Here is a 16,218-nt window from a genome sequence, read left to right on the forward strand (position 1 = left end):
TCCCACAAAGAACCTGGGAACCATTCACACCTTCTTGCAGATGAGCTAGCGCCAGGAGGTTGCCAGGAAGGGAAGAGGGAAACAGGAAAGCATTTACAAGAACACATTTGCAAATTCTCACACAGCAAGACATCTAGGCACTGACAGGCATGGTCTTGACACTTACAGGGTGTTTGTTGTGAGGGGGGAAGGACAAGTAGATTGTTAGCCCCTTTGAGTCTCCTACAGGAGAGAAAGGGGGGATATAAATCCAAACTCTTCTTCTTCCTTTAATTTTGTTACACTCTTAGTGATCACTCTATCAACCTTAGAGTTATTTCCCTAGATAACTCATTATGAATTCTTGATTCAAAACCCAGATATGATCCTTTTCACTCCAGAGGAGAATCTTCCACCAGACAGTTTGCAGTTCACATCGCTGTCTCCAAGTTCTACCTGTCATCCTCTCTCACAGTCAACTGTCAGTTCTCAACTGTCAGAGCTCACCAACTGCCATTCTCAGAATTCTATTCAAACTCCCTATGGGTTCTATGACTGGGACAACTCCTTGGAACGCAGCTGTCCATCACACATGCCAATCTTCAGGCAGGACCTGAGGATCTCTCAAATTTCCGAGATCACCGCATGGCAAGGATCAGTTCCCCTGGAGAAAAGGGCTGCTTTGGAAAGTGGACTTTTTGGCATTATATCCCAGAGATCCCTGTCCGCCTTAAACCACACCCTCCCCAGGCTCTGCCTTCAAATCTCCCAGCCCAGAGTTGGCAACTCAAGTGTGACACAGCACAAATTCAACAACATTAAAAGCAGTAACAAATTAGTATAAGCAAGCCTCAAATATTTTTTTAAGTTATATTTGTTTTCTGTGTATTTTTACAGCCTTTCAGGAAACCTACAATACTCTTTTTAACAGTTCGGGTTTTTTTTTACAAGCCTTTCCAGAATGCCAGTAAGCTAGGAGCTGTCCTTTCTGTTTCTGGAAGGCTGCCTCTATCAGAGAAGGCACCATACAAAAAGCCTTGTGTACAAGCCAGGACCAAATGGTATGGAGAAAGGCCGCAACAGAAATAAATCTGAGAACAGTCAGGGTCTTCATGGGTACTATGGCCTCAATAGAATTGAAATTTCTTTTCAAAGTTCTTAAGGTTGGCTGATACAATACACAACACATCATAGACACAGCCTCCTGAACACAAATGACCTGTGCTGAGGGGGCACTAGAGCGGCAGAGTCGGGGCGGCTGTGTTGTCGCTGCCCCTGTCGTGGGGAGTGCCACTAGACCCCGCGTCATTCAGCGCGAGTAGCGCACAACAATCGGTAAGTGGGGAAAGGGCCAATGAAAATCTTTTATAACCCACCAAAGGGATTCAGCCACAAGTTTAACTCAGTCTTGGCCAGTCTCCTCACTATTGCTCCAAACCCACATGGCTCTTACGTATGCACGTTCCTGATCTCCAACTTAGCCTTTTGATGGCCAACAGGGCCTCTTTCTCCCCTTTTCACCTGTGAAAAACCAGGTTGGATCTTCCCCAAAGTCTACTTCTTTATTCTGGTAGGAGGTGCCCATCGGACACCTCAGAACAGAATTCTCTTGTGGGTCAAAAACAGACCAGATAGTTTAGACAGTTCACATTTCAGAACTGGATAGAGTTAAAGGCTGAGGGTAGGCAACTTTTGCAGGCAACATTCCCATAATATTCAACATTTGATGGCAAGCAGAATTTTTGGTTTTGTACCAGTCAGGCAGTTCTTCTGTTGTAAACCTGGTATATATGTTAATTTTTTTTTAAAAAAAAACTTGTATTAAACTCGAGTGTACAGTCTGCAGTCCTTTTGAGTACCCTTTAACCTGTGTAAATTATGTTTAACCACTAAAGGCATAAAATGTGATTTTAAAAAAATTACCATGGCTATCTTTGTGTGTTCCCCAATAAGGGCTTGTTCAGTCATGCCCTCTTGTTCTAACATGAACTGTGAGAAGCCTTTGCTAGTCAGAAGTCTATGGGGAATCCTGACCTTTTGCAGCCAAGTCATTCAATGCTGCTAAAAAGTGGGGTGAAGCAATTTGGAATGAAATCATTGCCTAGAACACATGAAGCTGTCTTATACTGAATCAGACCACTGGCCCATTATAGTCAGTATTGTCTACTCTCTGGGATCTCTAGCAGATGTCTTTCATGTAGGGCCATATTAACCTATGGCTGGGCATCTAGGCTTTCAGGTACTTTGAGGTGGTATAATGCCACAACCCTGACATTAACATGCTATTGGCCCACTGTCTCCCACCCCTCTCATTGGCTCCAAATAAATTTCAACTGACTATGAGTGTGATTTGCAACTTCTCTTTTTTTGGTTTTTTTTACAGCATATAGCTGTAAGAAAAGGGATCAAAGGGATTCTATAACGATCCACAGGCAAGTGGAGAAGTTTACAATAGTAAACATTTCATGGAAATAGACTAAGATTGGTGGAAGTGTGGATACGGACTGAAATGAAGCACCTCCCTTTTATTATCTTGCCTGAATGTTGGAATAGAGATATTGACAAAAAAGCAACTGGTGGTGGTGGTGGGGGGGGGGTTCCCGGGTTCAAACCCCCCCCCCCCGTTACATGCCCGAAACTCTGCCCCATTTGTGTTTTTTGTATTTTTAGTGTTTTTTCAGTTTTTGGTCTGCAGGGGGCGCAGGTTTAGGCTAGCAGCACCAAGTTTTCAGGGTTGTTTCGGGAGACACTCCTGATAATACCTCCCAGGTTTGGTGAGGTTTGGTTCAGGGGGTCCAAAGTTACGAACTCCCAAAGGGGGTGCCCCATCCCCCATTGTTTCCAATGGGAACTAATAGGAGATGGGGCCTACACATTTGAGGGTCCATAACTTTGGACCCCCTGAATCAAACTTCATCAAACCTGGGTGGTATGATCAGGAGAGTCTCCTAAAGATACCCTGAAAGTTTGGTGCTGCAAGCTTAACAATTGCACCCTTGACAGCAGGCAACCCTCAAATTTCCCCAGATTCTCCTTTTAAATCTACTCCCTTCGGCATGGATTTAAAGGGAGAATCTGAGGCCCCCAGTTTAAACATTGAAAGTGATGCTGTTTCAGGGTGGGGGAGAATCCACCACAAAACAGTATCACTTTCAATGTCATTTTAACTGGGGACCCCCAGATTCTCCCTTTAAAGTGGATTTAAAGGGAGAATCTGAGCTCCCTAGTTTAAACATGCTGTTTGGGGGTGTATTCCAACATCACAGTGGCTGCCCATGGGGTGGGGGACTGCAAAACTCAGATTTTCCACCAGGCTCCAGTTTCCCTAGCTATGCCACTGCCCAGAGGAGTCTGCCATCCCTGGTCTCAGAGAGCTGCTTTTATAAGCACTGAGGCCAGGGTCGTGGCTTGGGGAGGTGTGACCATGCCCCCAGGGGTGGGAGGGGACGTGGCTCACCCCCTGAACCCACCCCATAAAAAATCTATACCTATGTCACTGCCGGTAAGCATTATGGCATTAAAGTAATGTATACGTGTGTGGCATTAAAGTAATACGTGAGTGTGTGTACTTAGAGTGTACTTACATACTTATACATGGATAAATACATATGTACATATATTATTGCTACGATGCAGAGTCTAAAGTGCCTTGAACCATTGGAGTCCTAAGGCACTGGTAACAGTGCCTCAGCAAAAGAAAAAAGAAAGAAAGAATTGATGGGCTCCTACTCTCTGTGGGGCCCCTAGGCTTCAGCCTGGCCAGCCTTATGGACAATGTGGCCCTGCTTTCATGTCCCCTACAACCTGATCCTTGCTGGAGATGCTGGGGGTTCAACCTGGGACCTTCTGCCTACTGAGTGATCATTAAGTTCCATCAACACAGCAAACAGTGCTACCCCTCCAAGAATATCTTAACTATATCTAAAACAGTTAGTCAAGGATGGCATAAAAATGTTATCAATGTGTTGGATAGTTGATTAATGGTGGGGGGTGGGAGCCAGATGGTATCATAGCTGCCTCAACCATAAGCCTAGTGGAACGGCTCCATCTTTCAGGCTGTGGTCTCCTCAGACAGAGCTTTCCACCGGCCAGGCAATGGCCAGAACTGAAAAGGCCCTGCCCCTGGCTGAGGCAAGCCGGACTTCCTTGGGGCTGGGGACAGCAGCAAATCAGCATTCGCTGAACGGCCAATCAGCATTCTTTTCTTTTTTTCTTGGAAGTGTCTATGTGAGGTTGTTATTACAGAGGAACACTCCATTGATTTTGGGCGCCTGCCGCAGAGATGTTGCAGAAGAACTGCAGAGGAACTGCCACCCTAGCAGAGCAATCCTCAACTGATTTACACCCTTCTAAATCAATTGCAGCCAATGGGTTTTAACAGGTGTAACTCTGTTTAGGATTGCACTGTAAATCTTCTCTTTGACTGATGTATGTCAGGCTGCTGTTATAAACCACTTAGATAGGAGTAAATTCCATTGAAATCCAGGGGTCTTAATTCCAAATAAATGTACTTAGAAGCAGGGTGAAAGTCACCTTCAGCAAAGAGGAACAAGATTGCTTGTATAGGTTAGAGCCATGGAGAATGCTATTTTTTTACACTTTTATTTTTTGCAGCTGAACTGCTTTGAAATGGCTCCCCTCCGGATACTTTAATTCCCTCAGATTTTGCGGCCTTTGTGTGTGAAACGCTCACAACTGTTCTCTCAATATATTAAGCCAGTTCTGAAAGTCAAGGGACATGTTTCCCAAACGGGAAGTACCTTTTCTTCTTACAGTCCCGAATGCAGACTTCTGTTCTTAGCCACCCAAGCCCTGTTGAACGGCCAGCAGAGCAGTATTTTAAATAAATAACAAGTTCATACAGCCCAACTGAACAAAGTTGTTATCACAAAACAACATGAAAGAAAGTTTTTTGACCCTCTCTTACTCTTACATTGTTTCTATATGGCTTGCAGGATTTTCTTGCCCTACTCAGCACATGGAGTTTCCGAGAGTCTCTCAAACACTCCACGGGCTGTCTTTTCCCATGAACAAATTAGTCCGGATCATTGGACTAGCCCCAGCTCAGCAAAATTATTTTGATCTTCTGTTATCTGTTGCTTTATCCCTCCCCCCCAGAAGAAACTCTTCCAAGTTAGCAAAGCATTCCCCATGCCTTAGGGAAGATTTTTGGCAAAACCAGTATGAGTTTCGCAGTTGGCATCTTTTAGAATGCCCTGTTGGCCAAATTCCCAGCTGTGTAGTTGTTGGTATTTTTTAAATTTTAATTGGTTCTGACAAAGGTTTTTTTTTTTTTTTAAAAAAAAAAAGCTTGTACGATTTAGTGCATCTGTCTGTCATGGTCTCCTGTAGCAACTGACTCACATCTTGTAACTGCTGAAATAGTTCCATCAAGGCAAAATGAGAAAGGAGGAATCAAAGCCAAATTCTTTATGACAGAATAAAGTTCATTATTAGATGTATTTTGCAGTCTGTGTTCATTGTCTTGATTACGAAGATGCATTTGGATGCCAATGAAATGAGCCTTGGTAAAAATTAGAATCCAAGACTTGGATCCAACAAACACTGGTAGAATTCTGCTCATACAACAATCCTTCTGGCCCCCACCCCACTGTTGATCCTTGTGCCGTTGCAGGGGCAGGGGGATCTTTCAAACAGTGTATGTTTGCTGTGGCATGTGAGACTGTGATGCACTGCATAGGAAATGTGAGTTTAGAAAGTACAGGTCTTTCAGTAGCCAGTGGCCAATTATGCGCATATGTTTGGTGCAGGATGGGGACTAATGCCGGTCACAGATTTCTTGTACGAACATGTTTCCTGGAGTCCTGCTTTCACTTTCCATTCTTTCCATGGCAAGCGAGACCACTTTTAGCACAGCTTTTAATTTATTTTGCCATCAGAGTGGGCAGATTTGCCAGTGAGCACAGCTTTGCCCTGTAGATCCTCACTCCACCCACAGTCTTCCCTCTCCCTTGCTCAGCGATCCATGCCTTTCCCCTTGCCCCTCTTCCTTGTTGCTGGTTCTTTCAAGTTAAAGAAAAGTTCACTTACATGTGTTTAGCCAAAACACACTGACCCCTGCACTTTCATGTCAACAAATCGATAGAACAGAGTGTGCTTGGAAAATAACAAGCCACTCTGTTCTCCCGGCTGTAGCAGCAGGAAGTAGGGGACAGGGAGTGAGAGAATATTAGCTCTTGCAGGGCTTACCGTGTCCCATTCTTTGGCAGTGTGTGGTCCAGGGAATTGCTTTGCTCTTTCATTGCGGGAGGGAGGATTTTTGGAACAATAATATGGATAAAAGTGCAGTTTAAAGGCTAAGCCAGCAAGGTTGACTACAGGGTGTAGTGAGGTCTATTAAGAATAAGTGCCTTTGAGATCTGTGCCTTTAAGAATCACCTGATGGGTGGTGTTAAGAGAACCAGACCTGGAGAGTTCTCTACAAAAAAAGTGTGCAGCCAAGTGGGAGTGCCTCCTCGCATGTAAACAGAAAAATGCAAGGAGACCCAACCGCAATTCAACTACGCACTGAAGAGCCCCTGAACAGCCTCGAAGGTAAGCATTCTATGCATAATGGGCCAGTGTGTTTACCTTTCAGCATGTGGAAGAATACCTTAGAAACAGGGAAGCAACCTGATGGACATGGTAACATGTACTCTCGTTTAGAAGCTTGATGACAGAGAGGGAGGAGGATATCTCTTTGACAAGAGGAATTGCAGTAGCAGTAGCTTTTGGATCTGTAAGTCTTTGTGTGAATGTCTAACTGCCTAACTGTGCAAAACTTAATTCCTGTGAGGAGTAGTTCACTCAGAGTGTGTGAGAATCTGACATGGTCTACTGATGTCAACCTGTGCTGAGCTGAAATCAATAATATTCCGAGACTAGACAACTGGTGGAAGTTTATTGGGTGGGACCAAGTTGAAGAATCTTTCTGGGTGGGGCAAAAAGTGGCAGGTGCGACAAAAATGAAAGTGAGAGCTTCTAAATTGGGTGGGAAAAATAAAATGTTTCCTGCACTCCGCACAGCAAGCAGAAAACGTCTTGAGCCTGTCTTGGGGGAAAAAGATTTCTAGTTTAGTATTTTCTCAAAAAACTGGGTTGAGCAAAAATAAACGTCATGAAGACATCTTGGGTGGAAACTGTGGAGTTCTTTCCCAAAATGTTTCTTTTAAGATCCTCAGGATATTTTATTTGTGCTGTGCAGGAAGGACCCCATGTGGTAAATCCTTAAGCCAGTACCATCTGAAGAAAACTTAAGTAACTATAACATCAATATAACATCTAAGAAACAGAAACCAAATATATTAATAAGTCTGTGCCAAAAGCCAAGAACTGAATATCTAAGCTCTTGGGTACATAGTTCCCCTGCCTATTCTTTCCTTCCATCCAAGTTATGTCCCATTCCCATCTCCTTTCTGTTAATCAACTTTCATTCTGTTTTGTTTGAACCTGCCTCCGTTTAATTTTGTGTGGCTTGAGAAGGGGGTTGCCAGAAGTTTAAATAATGGGCTCCTTATACCTTCTAGGGGAAGTTACAGGGCTGAAAGAAAGTGCTTATATTCTACCTCATGCTACTGTCTTAGAAGATCAGTTCTGGGAAAAAGGCAGGAAATCTGACAAGCTTGGTCAGAGAATTCTCTACAAAAAAAGTAGAGAACCTTGCCTCAGTGAGTTGAGAAGGGGAGGGTGTCTGCCTCAGAAACCAATCACAAAATGGTTGCCACGGGGGAAGGCTATCTGGAAATAGAGGCAGATATTTCTGAGTAGCTACATATTGTTAGTCCCATAGGTAATACCTTCTGGAGTCTTTTGAAGCTCTCCACCCCCAATGGTTTGGAAGAAAACCTAAATTGGTCCTTCACTACTTTGGGAAAGGAGCAAGTGGGCCCCTGAAAACAAACTAGAGGGGCATGATAGTGTCCCTGGATGCTGCATTGCGAACGGCTGCACTACATAGGACAGTTGTTTATGGGCATTTCATCCAATGGATACAGTTATTTTCAGTGGAGCAAAGAGTGTCCCAATTTTCCAATTGTCAATGAACTAAAAGGGGAGAAGTATGCAACACCTTTGTTTGGTTTCAAAGGACTAGCTTATTGCTTAAAAGAGGAAGGTCTTCCTTCCTTCTCTCTTGCTCCCTTTTTATTTCTCTCTTTCTCTCCACATCCCCCCCCCATGGGAGCTCCAACCAGTGGTGGGATCCAAAAATTTTAATAACAGGTCCCGATGGTGGTGGGATTCAAACAGTTAAGGGCGAAAGCTATTTAGGGTTTTACTTGGCTATTACTGTAGCCATTTTTGTTAAGGGCAAAAGCTATTGGCTGCAGAAAAGAGACAGGGATTGTCTGCCGATTCCCATCTCGCTCTGAAATGAAGGTAAGTGTGTGGGGATGGGCGCCATGGGGTAGGGGTGCGGGATAGGGGTGCGGGGGGGGGCAAGGGGGGCCACAGGGGGCCCTGGGGGTGATTTTGCATTCCCCACTTGATGAGATTTGTTGTACCCAGGGACAGAAATTACCCTCTTGTCCCTAGTGGAGTTAATCATTACCAACCGGTTCTCCGAACTGAGAAAATTTTAACAACTGGTTCTACCAAATAGGTGCGAATAGGCTGCATCCCACCTCTGGCTCCAACCAACATGCAAAACAATCAAAAGAAAATCAAAATGAAACATAGATAACAATACCGAAATGCAAACGAATGCAAACTAAAACCCAGCTAACGTCAGTAGAACGCCAAATTAGGCATGACAGCAGTGAAATCCCACCTTTCCTCCACTTGATCTGGCTCCGCCCAGTTCTTCCAGGGGAACCTAATTCTGGGGAACTCCAAGTGCAGTGAACTGATCAGACTTGCTGTGTGAATCAGGCCAAACAACTGGCTCCACGCACCCAATTGCATTGGCTTAACAAAGCTGGGGATCAGGCTGCCCAGTTTGCAATGGACTGATGAATATTAATAGTTAAAGATCTGATGGACAATAACAACAGGAGAAAGCTGGGGAGAGCCAGGAGTCTTCGCATAGAGCTGATTTACAGGCAGTTCACAGGGAGATGGTTGGGAAGGACGAGAAGCAGAATTGTGGCATTAAGAACTCACTTTTCATTTCTCTAACCCATCATTTTGAAGTATTTAAACGAAGCAGCTCTCCCCATTGTTCTTCCAAATTGTCATACGCTAAGTGTACAACATGGCTGAGAAGAAATGAAAGACAAGTGGGTCATTATTTTATTTTAGCAAGACATGGGGTGGGGAGCGATTCAAGACGAGTGAGAAAAGACACCTCCCAGAGAGCGCAGTCATAGAGGAGCGTGTCTTGCTGATAGCTGCTTCACAAACTTTTCAGATCTCAGACGGTTCAGAGCGGCACATTCCCCATGTGGGCCAGGAGCAGGGGTTTTAATGTATGCGAATGGAGATGTGGCATCTGGACAACCTTCAGCAATGTTGGGAAGAAAATATCTTTTTAACTTAGGTGAACATCTGTTGTTTTCCATCCTGAAAGCAAAAGGTATGTATCTTCTGCGGTGTCTAGAATTGCTAGCAGGTTTGAAATTATTATTATTGAAGTGGTTGGAGAGAAGCAAACTTGAAGTGGGATGCCCAGAAGAATAAGAGTTGGATTTATATCCCCCCTTTCTCTCCTGTAAGGAGACTCAAAGGGGCTTACAATCTCCTTTCTCTTCCCACTCTCTACAACAAACACCCTGTGACGTGGGTGGGGCTGAGAGAGCTCCGAAAAGGCCTGTGTGGAATGAGCCATAGATTGTTATAAACAGGAGAGACTGAAATTTGTTTAGAGCAGTGGTTCTCGACCTGGGGTTCGGGACCCCTTTGGGGGTCGAACGACCCTTTCACAGAGGTCGCCCAAGACTCTCTGCATCAGTGTCCTGCTTCAGAAGATCTGAAGATGCCAGCCACAGATACAGGTGAAACATCAGGAGAAAATGCTACTGGAACTCGGCCATACAACCCCGAAAATCCACAACACTCTTATGATTCTGGCCATGAAAGCCTTCGACAATATATAGTTTGCCATTGCCTGCTTTGCCTTGGACTTGCATTATGCCAACAGACGATAATGTCTGCTTGACCCAAAGAGGCCAAATGTGAGCAAACACCCTTAGCTTCTTTTGCAAATAGCCTGGAGAGTGGGAGGCTTCTTGAGGTAATGTAGGCAAGGATACTCCAATTCCCTTCACGTGTGGCATTGAAACTCTCCCTAAGAATCCTGAGCCTGTTAGCCAATCGTGCGGCTCCTAGCTTCACTTCCTGAGGAGTTAGGCCTGCCACAGATAGATGGACAAATGGACAGATTGTCTTATTATTACAGATTCTGCTTTAGGAGGGGGAAAAAAAGAGATAGTCGCAGGAAAAGCATTTTAATCTGCAAAGGATTATGAGGGATTTTGTCCATTCGTTTTGAAAATTCCGGCATCGCTTCCACTTATGTGATGTATCACTCAGAAAAATTGCTCTGAGCCTTTGGAAGGGTAAAGACACAGTTTTCAGGAAGATGACAGAGTGTCCTCACAAAAACAGAAGCATTAAAAGTGGCTACGAAAGACACTTACCTCCAAATGATGAAGCAGAAGATGAGAATGAATATTATAAAGCTGGAGGAGGGGGAAATGGTGTTGCTACAGAGCTCACTCATTTTATTGAGACCAGTTTTTGTCAAGATGAGACTTTGGGGGTAATCTTTATCAAGATGAGACTTTTGGGTGTTGTATCCTTGCTTAGTGCTGTATGCTTCTTACTGCAGGAATTCATAGGCACGTAGATTTTTTTCTTGAAAAGACAGAAAATCATGGAAAGCACTCTTGCATGTGCTTAGAACCTTTGTGAAATGGATTCAGAGGGCAGCCATGTTGGTGTATAGTAGTAGAACAGCTAGATTTGAGACAACCAGCACCATAGAGAACAACAAGGGCTTTTTGGGAGGAGGGATGGTTGGGTCAGTGAGGTCTTGAAAGTCAAAACTCTCTTCATCAAATACCAGTAAGAATAGGGGCCACTAAATTCTTATATCCTAGTATGAAGGTGGAAGGAGTGTTGCAAGGACAGAACTCGGGGTCCAGGGGGTGTTACCATACCACCCTGGCATAGCGTGGGGTGGGGGGTGGGGAAGTCAGACTGTCCAAATCACACCCAGATATCAGGAAATAGAAAATTCAGAATCGCCAGTGTTCAAAACAACGACTCATGACAACCAGTTGGCTTTGTCTACAGAAGACAAGTGCTTTTTAACCATAATGGACAAGGAATGTATCCAAGACGAACAAGGTAATTGGGATGCATCCCTGCCCTTTAATGAGCCAAGAAATAAGTTACCAAACAATCATGCTATGGCAATGTAATGCCTGAAAGCTCTCCAGAAAAACATGGAGAGAAAGCCACAATTAAAGGAGGATATCGTCGAGTTCATTAACATCATGGTAGACAAGTGTCATGCAGAAAGGGCTCCTGATATTGAAGAACACCAAGAAGTTTGTTATTTAGCATTTTTTGGAGTATATCATCCCCAGAAACGACATCAAGTAATAGTAGTGTTTGATTCCAGTGCATTGTTCATGGGAATGTCACTCAACAGACCAGATTTAATTGATAACCTCGTTGGTGTGCTTTTGCCTTTTAGAAAAGAAGCCATTGCGATCATGGCAGTCATTCAGCAAATGTTTTATTCCTTTTGGGTTAGAGAAGATCATAGAGATTTCCTCCATGTTCTATGATTCAAGAATCCACACCAGATGTCTGAGGAGCAAGAATACAGAATGTGCATACATGTTTTTTGGAAACAGTCCCTCACCAGCCATTGCAAACTATGGACCAAAACCCCCAGCAAAGCTCTTAGAGCATCAATAAGGACCAGAGGTATGTCAGTTTGTTTGCAGAGACTTTTATGTAGATGATGCCTTAAAATCTACAGCCACACTACTTTCCATTGTTACTCTTTGTGTTGGAAGAAATAAATTGCTTTAGGACTTTCCTATGGTTTCTTTATTTCCACGTTCGAGAGTCTGACAACTACAAGAAGCAATTGATCTTCTTAGAAAAACAGATATTAGCTACAGACAACATAAGACTGTATAAGATAATTTCAAACAGTTCAGAAGTTTTGCAAGCCTTTCCTAAAGAAGACAGAGCAAAGGGAATGGAAACGTTAGAACTAGGACAAGAGTTTGCACCAATACAAAGAAGCCTAGGTTTTTATTAGAACATTGTGAAACATGAATTCACCTTTCAAGTCCAGTCTTTAGCTAACACATTTTGGAAGTGGTGGAAAAGAGAATATCTGCCATTACTTCAAAAAGAACTAAATGGGAAGAACCTCAACCAGATCTTCAGGTAGGAGATGTGGTCCTGATGAAAAATAAGGACTCTCCACAGAAGAACTGGCCACTAGCCATCGTGTTGGAAGTAGTTCCCAGAGATCACAGAGTACGTAAAGCTAAAGTAAGAACGAGAGCAACTGGTTGCAAAATATTTGAGAGACCAATTAAAGACCTTATCTTCTCACATCATTAGAATGGACTTTGAATCCTGCAATCAAGTTTGATAGTTGGAGTAGTTGATGTTATGGATTAGTGTTAGATAAGTAATTAATAGAGGTAGAACTTCCATAAGAAGTTTTAGACGGTGAGTGTCATGCCCCCAGAGACACCCTCACTATTTTCCTTATTTAAGCCTCAGTTGCACCGTTAGTCAGAATAGGTTTAGTTGACTTTTGTACAGCATTCTGTGGGAGGGAACCTTAGTTAGACCCAGTCCCTTTAAGAAGCCCTCTAAAGCTCTATAGTATACTTATTGGTTAGCAGTTCCTGTTTTACAGTTTGTTTTTAGTTTGTGTGTCAGGAGAAGGCTGGAGACAGCAATATTTCAGACGTTTAAGGTATAAGAGATCCACAGAACTCAGAGTAAGCAAGTTCACCAGAATTGCATGGAAACAGAGTCCAAGTAGAGGGCACTGGGAGATCTCAGAAGCAGTACAAGCAGCACAGTCTTCCTTAGAAGCAGTTAAGGAAAGAGTTGATGTGTGCAAGTTCTTCAAACAATCTCCAAACATTTCCAGCATCACAGGTATTCTTTTTTTAGATAGACTTTGTGAAGAAATGGCTCATGCCCCCTTTCCCCCCTCCCCTTCTCCAAGCAGGTATCATAGATTTGGAGGACTTAAAATGCCAGAGGGATATCAGGAAGAGCTACCTGACCTAGGGGGGAAAAGATAACCAGGCTGACCCTCAGAGAGGGGTGGGGTCTGGGAATTTATAAAACTGCTGGGAGCAGGGAGGGGAGGTCTTTTTCTGCTGCGTCACTGAAGATAATAGGCCTCTTGCCTGGGCAATAGATAGAGCAGCCATTTTTGAACCATGTGCTCATCCAGAAAACTCACTCAGCCTTCCAGGTAATGGGAACTCTTTAAGTGCCTACCTTATCATCCACAACTGCTAGAATATGTTTAGAGGGAGGGAAAGAGGATTTCCATGTATATCTTCTTTGTTTTGGAAATCCTTGATCGATCTGGTGCAGTGCTAAAACATACTTGTGACCATTTTATTTTTAATAAATACTTTTTAAACCTTGGATGTGGGGAACAGTCCTCTGTACCACGAATGCCCCCACCGTTTTGGATGCGCCATCTAAATAGGAGGAGGGAGAAAGGCTGGCAGCTGGCAAGCAGCTTTTCCTCCAATCTGCCCTGTGGAACCCAGGAGAGGGGAACCAGGGGAAACTGAGGCTAGGCCTCACAGTTGGAAAGGAAGCTGGGGGGCCCTGACCCTTCCCTGCGGGCAGTTCCTCAAATGGTCAGGTGGTGGCAGTGTTTACCCAGAGAGAAAGCAAGCCCTCTCCAGGGAAAGGTGGAAACCCCTGGCAGAGGCTTGGGAGTGGAATAGGACCTGCCGGGCAAAGCAAGCCTGTTCCGCCACGGACTTCATGGGGGGAGTCACAGTCCTAAACTTTTAACATTAAACCATTTTTTGAACTGTTACTTATTTGTCTGTGGGTCTTACACTCTGTTCTGGCCAAGTGCAAGGCACCTGATTTTTAGTTTGTTTGGAGAACAGAACACCCTCTCTATTCCAAATCTAATTTCCAACCTATTTATATCTTAGGAACTCTGTGTGTGCATGTTTGCTGCATTGAACCAAGTGATTGTAAACCCCTTATCCCTACAATAAAGTTTGTAAAATTTGCATTATATCCTTCTCTGTGGATTTTCTTCCAAGAGGTGATCTTAGTATACACTGGTACTAAAGATTCCTGACTCAGCCTCTCACAGCATTAATAAGCAGTCTGGTCTAAGCTAATATTCTTCACTATATTGAGAGACTGCGTCTTCAACTTGGGTAGCAGAGTTACAATGCAAAAAATCGTCAGCTTGATTGAAGTAGGAAGAAATGAACCTGTCAAGGCTTTCAGGCCAGAATACTGAGCGTTAGAAGCTGGTTGTTGCGTCTGGTAGTTTTGCTTCTAGGCTGCTGTGGCTGGGGTCATGGTAAGACGCGCCAGCTGGGGTGAAACATCTTACCATGACATGCCCTGAAGATGCCAAACAAGCAAACGCAGGCGAAATAGAAGCTAAAACAACCAGACCACATGACCACACAGCCCAGAAAACCCACAATAACCACCAGTTTTACCATAGAGCCGGCACCCTCTAAGCAACCCTTTGTCACTCTGGGTAGGAAATTCTGGTAAGTACAGAAGGCTGCATTTTTTATTTTTTGTTCAGTTTTTGCTCCTAATGTTTCAATGGCTGACATTTTCAGAGATGTGTCATGGTAAGACGTGCCATGGGGTGAAACACATCTTACCATGACATGCCTCTGAAGATGCCAGTCATAAATGCAGGTGAAATATTAGAAGCTAAAACAACCAGACCATGACCACACAGCCCAGAAAACCCACAACCACCAGTTTTACCATAGAGTTTCTGGCAATTCCCGAAGCAACCCTTTGTCACTCTGGGTAGGAAATTCTGGTAAGTACAGAAGGCTGCATTTTTTATTTTTTGTTCTGTTTTGATTCTCCAGACCTGGAAAACTCTCAACAGCCTGGGGAGAAATGTTTAGGGTTAGAACATTAGCACCTGTAGAACAATGGACCCCCTCCCTGGGACACAGGAGTGTTATCTCATGAAAGATGCCTCAGTTGAATCTCTGGCCCACCAATTACTACATTGTCTCAGATTCAAGGAAATCAGATCCAAGTATGTGAATCTTACTCCTTTACATTTACCCCATCTCCCCGATTTAATTAGATTACACTACTTGTTGGACAACCCTGATCCTTCTCTCTGACCGATAGTGGCAGACTTTCTTCTGGAAATTACTAAACGCCAGTAGATTTTCTTCGACCTGTATTGTATATGCTTTTTAATCTGTTTTTTTATTACTATTGTACTGTTGTCTATGCCAATAAAGGCTTGCTTCTGCTTCTGCTTCATGAAAGATGCTAACTTTCTGCCCTGCTCTAATTAAGCTGATTTCATTTCACATTATACTTCCACATCCTGAGTTTTGTCAGACAGACATAACTCCCTCCTTAGTTCTGTCCTTTGCACTCTCCTCCTATCTGTACACTGAGATTCAAGGACTTTGAGTGCCTCATTTGGGCATCTTCCTATCCTGGGTAAATTTCCATGGCCTTTTTGGTTTCTCTATCCGGCAATCAAAGACCCTTTTAACATGTATGTGTGATGCTGCTAGATTTATAGTACAATTCCATCACAGTTTCCTAGGTGCTATTGGACTGTAAAGTAGAGTGAATGATAAAAAATGATGGAAATACTGAAGAAACTGGTGTACACACATCAAGTTATTTGGCTAGTCCCCCAAGAAAATGGGCTCACACTTGGTGAACTTGGGCTAATTCCTACAGCTTTATGTTCTTGGGTAGTTGTGAAGACATCTCCCCATAGCTACTTTTTCCAACTTTCCTGTTCTCTCTCTCTCTCTCTCTCTCTCTCACACACACACACACACACACACACAGAGAGAGAGAGAGAGAGAGAGAGAGAGGGAGAGAGAGAGAGATCATGTGCACACAAATACTCAAAGCTGGAGATCATACACAGGTGGGGGAAGAACCAGCATGCTTATGCCTGCTCCCACTTTGTTTATATTGTGTCTATTAATTTCAGCACATGTAGTGTCTGATCTTGTCAGATGTTGGAACCTGAACAGAGTGGGCCCTGCTTGGTATTTGGATGGGAAACCTACAAGGAAGTTCAGGGTC

Source organism: Sphaerodactylus townsendi, linkage group LG04 (genome assembly GCF_021028975.2).
Source record: "Sphaerodactylus townsendi isolate TG3544 linkage group LG04, MPM_Stown_v2.3, whole genome shotgun sequence".
NCBI classification, from domain to species: Eukaryota; Metazoa; Chordata; class Lepidosauria; order Squamata; family Sphaerodactylidae; genus Sphaerodactylus; species Sphaerodactylus townsendi.